Raw genomic sequence first — 15,939 nt, 5'->3', positions numbered from 1 at the left:
AAGAGCTTTTACAATTCTCTAGCAAAGGCATTTAGGAATCCCAGAGGAAGACTGGAAAAATCTATCAGCTATTGTAGAAAGTGCATTATAGTGGAAGGACACATGCAATCAATGATGGGATACTTGAACTTTGCTTGTACAGTTATCTCCTTAGGGAAGGTATTCTGTAGGTGTTGAACTTCTTTTTCTGAGATCAAGAAGCCACAGAAATAAATGAAAGTGATATATATATATATATTTTTTTTTTAAGCCTTGACAGAGCATGGAAGAGTGTGGCAGGCTGTTCCTGAATGCTGTGATTTGCAGTCACCAGGGCAGTTGCAGTGGCTCAGTCACAGGACATATGGGTGTTACCAGATCCTAAGCAGGGAAAAGTTGATGTAGGAACTGGGAACTTTTGAAGTGTGATATTCCCTCTTTTGCAGGTACCCCGTTTTGTTTTGGCATGTTCCTGTGGCTCATTTGTGCGACGGGGAAAGTACTACTGATAATAGTTGACATTAAAAAAGTTAGTTTTCCTACTCTCACTGCACAGGTCCCACAGATCCTCCTCACTCCCACTATCAATGTCTGTGTCCTGCTCTCGCTGCTTCTGTGATTTATCCAAGGATTAGGGCAGGAGAAGGCACGGGAAATCAGGGCTGCGTTAGCTGAGCATCTTGCCAATGGACTACTGAATTACACTGCACCTTTACTGCTTTTCTTCGTCCTGGTGAAACTTGTAGTCTTAGCTGTATAGTGTCTCCGCTTCCAGAAAAGTGAGGAGGGTTCCCCAACAGATTTGTGCTTGGAGAATTCTCCTGGGAGTTGAAGATATTGTTTTTAATCTGTTTGTATATACTTTTTGGATTGGTGACATAATGTTGCCCAAAATCCATTAAAATCAATAAAAGACTAACCGTGGTCATGTAATCAGATTTTTCTTTTTTTAGTGTTTGGCAAAGGCAAGGTCAGACTTGCAGATTCCACAGTCTTCAAAATACCAACTGTATACCAACTTACTAAAATGAGGCTTTCACAAATTTGTCCAAGATGAATATGTTCTATTCTGAACTTGACTGGACATAGTGCACTTTGTGTCTCATCTGGATGAAAGTCTTTGAGAGATGAGAAAAGCAAGCAGGTTAGTGTCTTAGTTCAGAAGACTGCTTAGAGAAGGCTGCTCATCCAGAGTCTCCAATATGGATGCATGAGGGGAAGTCAGATCATCAGTCAATTAATTTTTTTTTTTAAATTATCTTTCATCTACTGGGAGACCTCCTAGCCCCTTTGAATTTCCTATTTCAAGACAGATCCAGCTTTCAGCATAGATCACAAAGGCAGCTATGCAGGGTAGCAGACCAAAGGGATGAGAAATCATGGCTACATGTGGTACTAAACACTCCTGTAGCAATAGCCCACCTTCCCTGACACTGTCTGAGCAGCTCCCCAGGCTGGTTCCCTCCATAGCCTCTCAGTCTCTCCTTCAGTCCGTGGAGGAGCTGAAGGAGTCCCCTGCTTGCCCTGCCCTGCCTTCCCCAAGCTGCCCACAGGTGCAGGAGAAGCTGTTCCTGCCTTGGCTGCCCCAGAAGGGACAGGGAGAGAGAAGCAGGTAAGGAAAGGAGAAGAATCAGGTGCTTGCTGTCCCTAACTCTTCCTCTGGCCAGCAGTGTCATACTGGGCTCATGCTCAGCACGAACGGAGAGGCAGAGACTGCAGCCTATCCTGCTGTGCAAGCACTGAGTCTTATGGCTGTGTACAGTAATAAACAGGGCTAAGAAGTTGCACGGTTTCAGTGCCCAGAGACACCAGGGAAAAGACAGTGTCTGGGAGACTCACTCTTCTGCTGCCACAAAATAACCTTTGCTTAACCCACTGCGGAAGTCTTAATCCTCTTATGAACTGTGAATTTCTGCACTACGGCTATTTGTATAGAGGTGGGTGTGAGACCCAGTCAAGCATTCATGAAGAAAATCTTAGTGAGACTGTTCCTCAGTCAAATTAAATGGTGCCTTGGAAAAGGGATCCTGACTTTGGTAAGTGATCTGAAACTTTCTTCCCTACCTTCTGGTCAACAGGAGACTCTTCTACTGGACAGTGCTGTTATTAACATCTCTGTCTCAGTGACTCTGTTGGTGACAGAACCTGGGAGACAAAGTTTCACCCACCCATGGACAGGAAGAGCAAGTGTTTGAAGGGGAAACTTTATAACTGATGCTGAGTACATGGACCAGATGTTAGATGACGATTTTGTTTCAATATTAAGACATTCTGTAGTTGATACGTGCAGTGAACGAACAGGTGCCTTCTTAATGTCCTCTTTAGGATGTATTAGGGAATCTGCTGAAGATTGTGTTAGGATTTATTATTTTAGTATCAATGGGATGATTTAACATATTTTTTGATTTAATATGCTTCTCAGTACTGTGTCTAACTTGTTGATTTGATCCAGCCTGACAGCTGAATTGCTCTCTTCATAGGTTAGTAATTATGACTTTGGTGACATACAGTTTTCAATGTTATTTTTGTTTAAGTAGCTTAATAAAAGGAATAAAATCAGAGCTAGGCATATTTTTTCAATAAGCAAAATGGTTCTCAGACCTCTGATGACCTAGGTGTAAAGCAGCCAATCAGCCTAAAAGCTGCCCCCGGTAAGCTGTTTGTTGACTCACAGGAAAAGTATGTGAACTGGAAATTTACTTGAAACCACCACAATAAATGTGTTTGTTCAGGAAAAATTAAAAGAGGTGAGGCAAGAAGCCTGACATGACTTCAGTTTTGAGGAAAAACCTGTTTGTGTCTAATATATTGCAGAAATTGCTCAAGAACATATTGTCCTTGTGTAAGTCTGCTCTGTAATGCTGCTAAATGTCCTTAGGTTGAGACCTTGGGTTATCGGTTGTGTATGTGCCGACAGTGCAAGTTAAAACTGATTTTTTTTTGAAGTGTAGTTTTTATCTTTGTGAGTTCATGAAACTTGTTCCTTGAAGCCAGATCTTTTCCTTCCCCTGAATTTTCTTTTCTTTCTCCTTTTGGCCTGACTTGCTTCCACTGTGGGCTGAAAGTGCTTCCCAATGGCAGTGAAACCTCCAGATGGCACATTACCAACTTCTCGTAAATTAGAACAGAAGAGATGCATAAGACATTGGAATTCTTTGAGGTTTAGGTTTATAGGGATTATAAATTCAGTCAGATGGGGAGGGTCATTACGTACTGTCAGAATGCAGATAAGATGGTGGTGCTTGTTTTTTTCTTAAAAATGCCATGACATAATCTCTTGAAGGCTGCAGAAAGTGTTCTGCACTTGGAGGTCTCTGTGATTTCACATATGCAGATCCTGTAGGAAAGGGAATCCAGAGCCAGATCAGAAAAAAGAATCTATCCTCAAAATTTGAGACCAGTTCTGCAATACTTTCATACATCATGCAACGCATGCAAGCCTTGACTGTTTACACTCGGCCAAATAATGGCCTCGAAGCCAGATCAGGGCAGACCACAACTCTAGTTAAAGATGGTAAAAGCTTTCCCTAAACAAGGGCTGCAGAACAAGAGCCATCCAGTTCAGGCAGAACAGCATATTAGTGCCACACTGCAGAATCCCTTCCGTTGGCAGGCTCAGAATCGGCCTGATTAGGAATTTTCTCCAGTTATTAAGAGATAATTAGTGAATAGCAATGCCATGGAAAACAGTGAATTAAAATAAAGCACTCTGTTCTGGAGAAAAACAAAAGAATAAAAATGCTGTTCATTGTATTTCTTCTTCAGCCGCTGCTTTGTTTAATCAAGGGTCAGTACATCATTCCTCCTTATCATCGGTTAGGCCCCCAAATGTATCCCTGTTAAGTGGAAGTCTTTGCTAATACTGTCTTGATTAATTAAGAAGCAGTCTTTCCCATTCACTGTCATCAGTGACCTATCATTCAGTGTCACTATCCTTCACTGTCATTAAGTAGACTATGCATATACTGTAATAGGTAAGATGATTTCGGAGACAACTATTGATCCTTTCCCAGTGGTCTATTGCTAGTTAATGAGCATTAGTTTCTTTAATGATGTTTAATGTTGGTGAGTTATTTTTAAGTGATACATGGCCTGACCCTGGAAAGTGCTGAACGCCCTTAACTCGTGCTGACTTCAGTGAGAGTTGAGGGCACTCATCAGATCAGCCCTTAGGTCTTGTGTCTGAAATGGGTGCAAAAGCCGCTTTCTGCATTCAGGCAGGGGTGAGCAATACTCTGCAGCCAGAGAATAGAGCAGGTTCTTGTAGCAGAGATTTTAAAAGCTTGTTTGTCTTTATATCATTGAAATGACCAGCTCTCAAGAGAAGGGATGATTTCCACACAGGGCAGACACCACTATTCTTCCAGCTCTTGCCTTACTCCTGTTTTCTTCCCATAACTGTCTCTGTCATCTACCTTCTTCCTTTGCCAATATGAAGGAAGAAGCATATCTCAAACTCATGCCCCCCATCCTGCCTGCCTTCCCACATTCCCTTTACTTCCAACTGAACTGGACAGGCAGTCTGTCACCATTGCCTAAAGTTACTCCAGCTGTTCTGAAACTCTTCCAGTTGGCTTTCATTTCTACGGTCTGCTAGAACTGCCTGGGCTTCCAAAAGCTGCCTCTTTGCAAAATTTCAAAGTTGAAGTTTCTTCTCCTCCTCTTTGACCTTACCATTTTTTTGTGCGTGAATATGATACTATTCTGCTCAGTATATTGTTCTGCCTGTATCTTCCCACTGCGTCTTCTGTTTGCATTGCTATTCATTACTTTATCATCTCTTTGGTGTGCATTCCCCCTCCCTTTCCCAACTCATTGTCCACAGTGATTTGTCCTATGACCCCCTCTTCAAACAATCAACATTTTAAAAAATGTAGGACAAAAAATATTTGCACTTTCACTCTTTGCATGTGCAGTTTGCTCCCATATTATTTGGCTAATAAGTGCAACCCTCATGACACATAATATTCAGTCCTAGGTGATTTTTTCTTGTACGTAAGAGAGATATAACCTTAAATTCTTGCACATGAGGACAGTACAGGGATAGGAAAAGGAATGTATTTGACTAGAGAGAGTAGAATTTGTTTCCCAGAGATGTGGGCAACACTGATTTCTCTCAATGGAAAACACCATAAAGTTCTGCATGGAGACATAAGAGTTACTTCTGGTACTTTTTAAAAAATTAATTAAATTTTTAATTTTTTTTTTCATCTTTTATGTATGATGCAGTGCAGAGTATGGTACCTATACCACCTGGCTTTAAGAAAATATATGGAAGAAATAGTCCCAATCTGAACAGCTGATAACTTTCATAGAAAGTCTAGGATAGAGGAGGTGTGCTGTGACGTGCATGGCTGGCAGTCAAATTTATCAGTTTGGTAGGTAATCATATACAGGAGAACGAAGAGAAAATACATCCTTGCTAAGTCTGCCTTGAAGAATAAGTATCAGAGACTGCTTATGTTACAATTAATCCCTGGAGAAGGAGATCAATGTGCAGATGATGCAATTGTAACAAGAAGATGAGTTGTACAGATACATATCTTTGTCCTGCGCAAGCATAATTTATTGCATGGACATTGTCTCTATACTGGAAGGGGGTGGTGAAATGCAGCTCTGGACAGTGTGAGTAAATTTAGAGATGCTTTTTCCTCAGCTATGTAGAACAGGCTGTTTTTATCCTTTTATCTGACCAAATCACCAATTTGTATTTTTTTCATTTAACAAATGAATAAAAGTGAAAGTTGAACTGAAGCAAAACCTAAAAAAAAAAGAACCAGTTACTTTTTGCTCTGTTTGCACATTGGTATTTTCTAGTCGGCAGACATACCCATGGTGGTCCTGTTGGCCCCGCAGAGCCTGTTATGGCTTGGCATGCCGTGCCGGAGCGGGTGCCCCAGTGTACTCCCAGCTGGACCAGGTCTTGCTCTGGGTGGCTGCACACTTGCTCATTGCTGGTTTGTTAAAAAAGCCTGGGAAGCTCTCCGGTCCCAGCAGTTGTTGCTCTCACCAGTAATGACGGCGCTCTGGATAAAAACATACCTTGCAGGACGGATGAGTAAGCTCGCTGACTCCGAGGAGGACTGTGATAGCTGGACAGTGTCACTTATTTTGGATCCTGATTGCTTTTTTTAACTCTGGGTGCCATTGAGAGGGGGATTTATGCTAGAGAAAGGGTTAACTGGGATTCTCTATAATGTGTTCCTATTTCTTTTCCCTCCCTTCAGCTCCTTCACAAAATGTTAATCTAATTGTGATAGTATCACTTTGATGACAATATGACAAGACAGACAAATTTGATTTTATTCTCCACAGAGCAAAGCATATGCTGCTTGGGAGACTTTGACAGAGAGAAGGACATAAAACAAATGGAGTTCATGAATATACAATTTTTATTGTACACAGTAGTGACATCCAAACTTCAGAGAATAGGTGGGTGAGACTTATGCTTTACTATTGAGATTAATGGGTACGTAAAAAAGTGCCAACAGAGAGTACTACAGTTTATGTTAAAAATGTCGACGTGGATAAGAATAATTTTCTTCTCAAGATGAATGATGCATTTAATGGCTGTGAGATATTCATGCCCAGTAGCAGTTCCTCAAAAGTAATTTTTTGTTGTTATTGTAAATTATATAATCTTAACTGCAATTATAGCCCTGTTTAGGTAAAGGTCAAGTTAGTACAGTGGATGGTTATAAACTAAGGGGGAAATTGGTAAATTTATTCCCTTGATGAAAGATTATGAATGATTTTAAGCAAGATAATTTTTTTGTAACTCTATTTCTACTTTAATGTAATATAGCAAGTAAAGACAGCACACATTAACAAAGGGTAAATTAGATTTGTCTAAGTAAACATGTATCTGCAATAGGAGTAGTGTTGCTCTAGTAAGGACAGTCTGAAGGTTAAGCGCTCCATGTAAATGGTATAGATTCATTTTCGTGGAAAGCAAAAGGAGGGACAACCTCTGAAAAATTGCCTTTGATGGAATGCAATCTGTGCTCTCCTGAGCAGCACATGAATACTCTGCAACACATGAAACTGTACACACCTCTCGCTCGTAAGAAATTAGTTAGAGTCCTTTTGGTTTCAAAAGCCTGCCCTTAAACAATGTAATCTTCCTTTCAGCCCCTTCAGAATGATCAGATTTGTTTTATTAATATAGAGGTTATAAAAAAAAAAAGAAAAGAGGGAGGAGGTGCTTGTGTATGCTAATGAAGGGTGTTTGCTAACCCAGGGCCTGATACGAGTTTTAGTGCTCATTTTTTATGTTTTAAAGTAAAACCTGTATGAAAACAGTTAAAGTCTCTGGAAGCTGTTTAAACGAGAAGGAAGCTTTCTCAAGTCAGTGGCATACTTTTGCTCTGAAAAGCCCGCATTAGCCTATTTCAGTTTTTCACAGTATTTAAGTGGAGCAAAAGCATCATTACACCTAGTTGCCAATTTTCCTCTGAGAACTTTTACCTATATGAGCTGCCACTGATCAATTTATCAAGCTGCTTTAAGTACAACTCTGGGTCTTCTTCACTCCATCAGACCACAGAGATGTTATCTTTTCCCATTTGTTCCTCTGCTAGAGATGTATGTATTAAGAAAGTCAGTGGGGAAAAATCTGCTTTCTATTCCTGTTAGATGCCAGAGACCTTCAACTAAATTACTTACAAATATAAGTAATACATATCCTAATAACAAAATAAACAGTGCTACATGTTTTTGTTTTTTTTTTTCTTCTTTGACAGATGAACAGCAATGGCTTGTTACTTGAGTTTGCCGCCAATTAAAATGCACATTGGATCAACTCTGGCCTGTCACCTACCATTATTGGGATAAGTTGGCTCTGGGCCACCTTTTAGATGAGCAGGATTTTTTCACTTGGTCATAGTGCTTCTCATCTCTGCTCTGTAAACTCCACATGGTAATTTAGATGCTGGGCAGTCATTGCATCTGCTTGCTGGGGAGTCACTTAAGCCTCACTTAAGGCTCTCAGGAATACCTAGCCATTTTTGTTACGTGCATTTTAATTGTAGCAAGGGAAAAATATTCCTCATCTGCCCTATGTAATAAGATATTATCTGAGCTGGTCTGAATCCTGCACTGCACCTTGGGACATGATTTACTTAAATCTACATTGATTTTCAGAAGTTCTGTAGAATTTCTGTTTCACCCCACCCACCTTGGTGCCCTTTCAATCTTAACAGTAGAAGTAAAACAGCAACATAGAGATGTGAACTCACCAGCAGCAACAGTGAGTTATTATTCATTTTAAATGTGAACTTGAACAAGTCCAAAAGAGCATAATCCTGCTGAATAATAACTCTGAGGCATTATTAATATCTGGACATGGATATCAGCTATTGCTTAAAGAAGAAATCCAACAGGGAAAAAAGTCAGAACAAAAGTCATTTAAAACTTCGCTTTCTTGAATTACCTGCTACAAGGCTGTTCAAAAGGGCAAGACCAGAGGCTGATTATTGAGAAACAGTACCAATATTTAACAAAATGAAATATAAAATGGATTGACTCAGAACTCAGCTAGAAATTCAATTTGCAGCTTAGTAAAATGTTTAGATAAATTTTTTCGAAGTGTTCAGTATTTTGTCTTCTTTTATGAATGAGGGTTCAACTCAAAACATGCTGAGCTGCTGGGGAACCACAGTGCTTGCTAATGTCACCTCTTTGACACTTGTTTTGTGTGGAGGTAAATAGCAATAAGATGGAAGGCAGTAGAAAATAAGGTCCATCGTCATTGCTCATTATTTGAAATTTGTGGAGTGTGACAGTGTGTTCAGCAGAATGCACAGCAGGAATAGAGACAGCCTTTGCCTCCAAGAGCTCGCAGTCTAACATACAGATGCAGATAAGATGGAATGTAAAACATTTATTGAAAGATCTAGAATAGTATTTTTTAAAATGTTATTAATCTCCTTATTGTCCAGTTTGGGAAGGGCATGGCTATTGGAAGGATACAGACATGTAATTGGAAGGATACAGACATGTGTAAAGACCCGCTATCAGGCCATCTCTGTTTAGGAGGGACTGGAATGATTAGGAGTTGCTATCAGGAGCCCTGAGATTGAGGAAAAAAATACAGAAAATTAAAGGCAAATGTGGAGATAGACTTGAAAACACACAGGTGGGCTCATAATAAGCTGACATTTTTGCTGGGGTGAAACAAGCAAAAAGATTCAGTAGAGACAAGATCCACTAAGTAGACCTGTGCTCAGTAAGGCAGTCTTGAAACCAAGGCATAGTCAAAAATTAATATGGAATAAGAAACAGGGAATAAGAAATGAGGAATAAGGAGTTTTAAATAGAGAGGAATGTGAGCTGGGTGACTTTTACTGCTCCAAAGAGCCCAGGCAAGGCCCTTCATATAAATAATGCTTTATTTTATATGGCGTTCAGTTTAGATGCTATGGGTTGTATAATTGTGACTATTTTAAAAAAAATACAAACAACACAGCATTAATCTATATTTCTCTGTCACCAGTCAGTTGTGAGTATAATTTTCCTGAATAGCGTACAATTAATGAAAATAAAATCCAGCAATGTAAAGATTGTGCTCACAGCTTTGTTGCTTCTTGTGAACTTTGGCACATGCAAGCACATGCATATGCACAACAAGAGGTGAAAACCATCTGCAAGTTGATAGTATGATCAACCTTTGCTCAGTCTAGAAAATAAAAAGCACCATAAATATGGGGGCAGTGTGTGATAGTTCACTGCTTTGAGCTAGATCAGCCTGGGGATAGCGCTAATTTACATTCCCAACACTTACATTGGGTTTTACTGTACTTCAGTGTTAATAAAAATGGCTAATTAACTGAAACACCCCCAATATTGATGGTATACTGTAAATGTCACCTCTGAAATACACAGCACGTTCTTAAAGCAACACATTCCTGAAAGCGCCGGCAGCCCCTGGAGCAGATTCCCTTTTGCGCAGATTTGTTCCGGGGTAGCACACCATTGTGTTCAGCTCCAAAGCTGCAGTTCTGCCTCTCTTCCTCCACCGGTTGTAATAAAATTTCCGTGGGAAAAGTTGCAGAAGGCCCGCATAACTCATTGTTTCTCTTGCATAGTAATTAACAACTCAAACAGCAGCAAGGCAGCTGCCTATTTCTCTTGGCTGAATGTAAAGCTTGACCTACCCTCCCCTCTCCCCTCAGTTCACAACTCCTCTCATCTTCCAAAATTATGTGAGAAATGATTTTTCATGCTATTTGCATGTTTTAGAGCATCCATCATTATCATGTGCACTGACAGCTTTACACTTCAGCTGTGACAGAGCTTGAAAAATGCTAGTCCTATCAATCAACATATTGTGGGTTTCCAGAATGAGGTCTTCTGCAGCTGACATTTTCTTTTGTTTTTTCTTTTATTCTCTTCTCTTCGGCAACATTCTGTGGCTTGCTTTTGCTTTTCATTGAATTGCACAACGTCTATAGATTTTATAACGCTACATTAGAATGAAATACTTCTGACCTGCTTCAGATTATTTGATTGAATTACTTTGTTATAAATCTTTTCTATTTTCATCACAAATACTGACCTCAGAGTTATTTTAGCAACTCTCCCATTTCCACAGTGTTCACCTTCGCCTACCCATTATTATTTATGCACATTAATTTCATTTTCACCTCTCAGTCTGAGCTAATAAAATAAGATTTCCCTAAATTTCACAAATATTTAATTTCAGTTAATAATTCTAAGTGGAAGTAACACTGAACTCAACAAATCCATACCCAATCTGTAACTGCTTATTCTTGCATTGCTTTGGACTGTTTCTAAAGTCACTTTTAAAATGTATGTTTACCAGTGAAGACACTAGCCATTAAAACTTAGAAGCAGCTGAAGATTTTTTCAGTGTTTTTGTCAACTTTTCTCTCTTGTCTCCTCATCAGATAACAAGATAAAAGAATGTTTCCATATCTAACTTTATGGTTTGCTGGCAATATACTAAAAGTGTAGCTTTTTATTTCACTTTTTAAATGTTCCACTAGGCAAACTCCTCTACACATAACATCTCAACCTCAGGAAAATCCCATAAGGATATCAAAAGAGTGACTGAGATATAGGAAAACTGAAAAAAATATCAATCGTGGTGCTAAAGTTTTAGTGTTAGAAGTTAGTTGGTTCAATATTAGAGTTCAACTACATTTAGCAAAAGCCACACTGTGTGAAAACCAGGGTAAACCGACAGAAATTTTGTTTATGGAAATAGTAAAAAGAGTTAGTCATACTTTAAGAACAAACTAGGAAATCTCCTCCATGAAGTTTTGATTGAGAACTATGGCAATATTCTTGTTTATGTCTGAAAATATTCCTGAGTCACGATTTCTAATTACTGCAAGCTATCACGTTTGCCGAAGGAGACATAAACTGGAAATGCAAATATGCTGAAAAGCAAACCTACTAGCATTTCATTATTGATATTTTTTTTTATTGCCACATTTGAAGCTATAGCCTGATCTTATTGCAATCAACATGAGTTTTGCCACTGATTTGGCCAAGGCCAGGACTTCACCTGCTGAAATTGCTCAGCAGTCTGAACGGCTGCACAGAGTTAGCTTTTCCAGAGCTAAAGACAGACAAGGAGGATACAGATGACTTTCAGGTGAAATTTTGAGATAAAGAACCCGTCATATCCAGTCACATCACTGTCAGGTTTGCAGCCCAACCTCACATGCTTTGTTTGTTGCAGAGTTTTCTAGGTGACGATTTTAATTAGGGATTTGGTATGGAGTTATAAAAACACTTTGTTGGCAGGCGAGATTAGCCTTGTTTGCTGATGTCATTGTGGAAATATGCAAAGGACTAAATCGCGAAGATTTTGTTCAGGGCTCAGAAAGCTAAGGAAGCCACTAAGTTTATGGCAGGGACAAGCGATGCTACAGTCTCCATCCCAGGATACGGTAGGGGCTGCGGAGCTCTGCTCAAGAAAATCCTCGCCACCCCCAAGCACCCTGTTATGGTGTCTCTCAGTCTGCCGTAGAATAGTGTCAAGGTCTAGATGAAACCACAATATTAGAGCATGTTTATTGTTCTTCTGTAGATTTTATAATCAGAGGACAGAAAAGGTGAGTAAGATGCAAAAGCAACAGAGCAATTAGTCTTCTGCCTGCAGTTGATGCAGGTTTCACAGAAGTACTGAACAATTGATTCAGTGTAATGCTGAATTTTAATCAAATGGGAGAATAAGCCAACTTTTAATCAACATTTTCTATAATGGATTATTTTCCTAATTGAATGAGTACAGGAGACAAACAAATACAACCTAGTGCTCAATGGCATTCTTTAAATATTGGTAAGCTTTCAATCTGAAATCACAGTGAAAGGCTCTGGAATAAAACCTCTGCAGAACACAGCTGAAGGTTACATTCATCTTCTTAAAATAATCCGGGGTATGAAGAGGATACCACTATGAAATTAATTCATATTTCAACATAGTTATGCCTAGTAAAATGTACACTAAGGAGACTGATCCTAAAAGTCAGTTGTAGATCTAAATATGAAGCTAGTTACTGATTTTTTTTAATACAAAAGACAGAGTGATTTGGAGAAATAACTTACAGAATTGTGGAAATGACTCTCAGTAAAGGTAGAAAAACTTAATATCTGGAGATTTTAAAAAAACAGGAAAGAAACAGAGCCCCTGACTGTGTTTAGGTGAATGAATACCTTTTAGAAGATACAGAAAATTTTTTTATTAAAAAAAAATTAAAAATATACTTGTGATGATGACTGAGAAGTATAAGTAGCGTAGGTATTGTATTGGATTGACACATTACTCTTAAGAGAAAAAAAGATGTATTGTCCATGCAGGTGACAAGATAGTCTCTTAATGGAGTTACTCCAAGGAATGATAAACTTTAAAAGAGAGTAGGAGAAGCTGAAACAAAGTCTATGAATTCTTACTCTCCACTGATAAAGTACAGAGGGGAGGGAAAAAAGGTTTTATTTAGCAGTCTTTGTGTTGATTTTCTTCAAAAGCATCTTTTACTCTAAAGTAAATTGCATAAAAAATATTTGGAGATTTCTCATAAAAGTGCTTCTGCTTCAGGGAGCAACTTGGTGTCAGCTATCAGGCTTCTTTAGGAGACTTGTCCAACAAAAGTAGGGAAAGGTTTTTTGCTCTGCCGTGGGAATTGAAAGAAGTGTCTTCTCTCCTGCAAAATGTGCCTTGAGCTCTTTAATTATCACCAGCAAATGTGAGCCACCAGATTAAAGCTGATCCAGGCCAGTGGCTCCAACAACACACAAGCTTGTTGCTTTAGTCTGATGGTGAGAAGGATGTTTCTTACACAGCTGCAGACCCCTTAATGTCATACCTAAATTTTCTTTGAAGGTCTCTTATTTTATGTGTACAATTCCTCACCTAAATGTTTCAAATCCATGGAATGAGATTTTTTGCAGCTCTGTTTGGAGAAAATTTTGTAAAATATTAAAACCAGAGTGATACTAGTATCTGGTTCTTTCTCCTTATTAAAAGCATAACACTGTCTTCTGTTGTTTGGATTTTTTTTTTATTTTAAAGCCTGCAGCAGCTAATAGAGTACACTATAAAATGCATTTCTCCTGTATCAGAAATCAAATCCTATTTCTGAGTTCCTGTGGAGCTGCTTCCTTTTGGTATGTAACTAACACTAAAGAACACCTGCCAAACTCATGCTATTTAATGTTAGTAAATATTAATATTTGATCAGCATTCTCTTTTCTGTCTCCCCATTCTCACAATAGTTATGACTGAAGCAGAGCTATATGAATAAATCAAGCATGCCACACATTTTTGAGGATTTTTCTGATTGCTTCATCCCATACTCCAAGAACCTGCTGTTCACCTGTTACCTGTCGGTAACACTTTACTATCACTGAATTATAGTACTGATAAGTAACTAAAGGTGTAGAGACTGATTAGGCATGAAATCTATGTTTTATTCACTAAATATTGTAAAATTGATATAGAAAGGGTACATTTATAATTTAAATGGTGGAGAAGGCTAATTTTCAAAATGTAAATAAGCCAATTCTCATTTAAGTAAATAAGCTTTTCCTCCAGAATACATTGGAAGTGATTATCTTTGGATGGTAATCCTGAATGTACTTGACAGTATGAATAAAATTCTGTCCTTAAATAAATACAGTTTTTGCTCCTTTAAATACAAGCATAGCTGTATTCAGATAATAGTATTAATTAAATTAAAATATCTAGAACTTGAAACTGCTGTCAATTAAAAAAAAATCAACTACAAATAATCAAAATTTGGCTTAAGGACTTAAAAGAAAATTTGACTCAATAAAAGATTTTGTTGAAACTGAAATAAAGATAAAACTTTCTTACATAATTGTAAAGGGATAATTCAGAAATGCTACAATCCCAAACATTGCCATGTGTATACTGTGCATTTTATTTACTAGCAGGTGGACACGACTAGCAAGTACTACAGAAAATGGGATTATGTTTGAACTGAAAGGACACCTGCCCTCTGAGCTCTGGAGTTAAGATGAAATCATCTGTGAATATCAAATAATCATATTTCATTAAAATATGTTAAAAGAACTACAAATTATAGTTCCAGAGTTCTACAGACTCTATAACCAGATTCACTCACAGGTTAGTGGATGAACTGAGGACAAATGTGCAAGATCAAAAAAAAGGGAAAAAGGATAAAAAATACTGAACAGCTATTGTGTCGTTTGGGGCAAAAAAATACCAGATGTGTATAAGGAACAGTCTACTCCTTTATTGCAAAACGTCTGTAGTTTAACATTCTACCTGTGGCATTAGCTATAAAAAGGATACTTTTAAACCCCTAAGTAAGTAGGATAATAGTACCCTAAATCTAATAAAATGTGACATCAGATATCAGAAAATATGATTTTCTGCCAACCAGGCTGGTAAGCTACTTTATGTGACACTTTTCAAAAAGAGAACATTCTTACTGTGTCTCTTAACATTCTGTCTGAGGGGGTAAACTGCCAGTTAGGGGACATGTGTGACGATGAAGAGACCCTCTGTGCAGCTGACATGTTGTCCACTCATGTATGGCTGCATGTCACCTCATTTTTGCTGTTGTAGGACCTGGGGCAAATATTTGACGCAATACTGGCTTTTTTCCTTCTCACTCAATATTTATTTTGTCTTGCTGTTTCCAAAGCTCTGTAAAACTGCTTTGATAGGGAGAGCGTTTTTCTTCTTTCCCCCCCCCCCCCCCCTTTTTGTTTTTTCATTTGCCTAATACCTTGCTAAGAGTCTCAGAGACCAAATATGCAAGGTGCTTCAAACTCATAGGAGATCAGAGATGTTAGCATCTCGCAAGAGATGCTCGGTACCTGACAGGATTTGTGAGTGAATCTGGTTCATTTTACTCCAATATACAAGACAGAAAACTAGTGGAAAGATGTTGGGCTGGATGAGAGTCAAAAGAAGCACGACCTGTCTGTGCAAGGAAGGTGTGCTCTCCAGGATGCACCCATTTTCCAACAGCATACACAGTTCCCCCTGCACAAAAGAAATTTCAGAGGATAATACGTAGACTATGGAGTCCCCTTTGCCTCTCATCTCCCTCACACACCTACCTATGCTGGGGTACCTCAGAGAAGGGAAAGTAATTACACTGGTTTTCAGTCAGGCCATACCAGTCTCCCGTACTCATGGTGCTGGGGAGCTTGTGCCTTCCTTCATGTCTCCTGGTGGGTGAAGGACAGTGCTGGGACACAACGGAGAGGACAGACTCGGTGCTGAAATAAGCCAAACAGGCTTACTTGGTACACTTAATCCATTTTCTATGTCCAGTCCTGGCTACCCAAGCAGCAGGAGCAAAAATCTCTCCGTGTCATCTGCCACATCTTGATGTGTGTACATTTATCTTCATAAAACTTCAGTAGAAGTTTAGCTGGGATTGCCTGCTAATCTGTGCGATTGTCCCATGTTTCATGTTCATAAGTCATCCTGAA

Source organism: Opisthocomus hoazin, chromosome 2 (assembly GCF_030867145.1).
Source record: "Opisthocomus hoazin isolate bOpiHoa1 chromosome 2, bOpiHoa1.hap1, whole genome shotgun sequence".
NCBI lineage: Eukaryota > Metazoa > Chordata > Aves > Opisthocomiformes > Opisthocomidae > Opisthocomus > Opisthocomus hoazin.
This window is presented reverse-complemented; position numbering follows the sequence as displayed.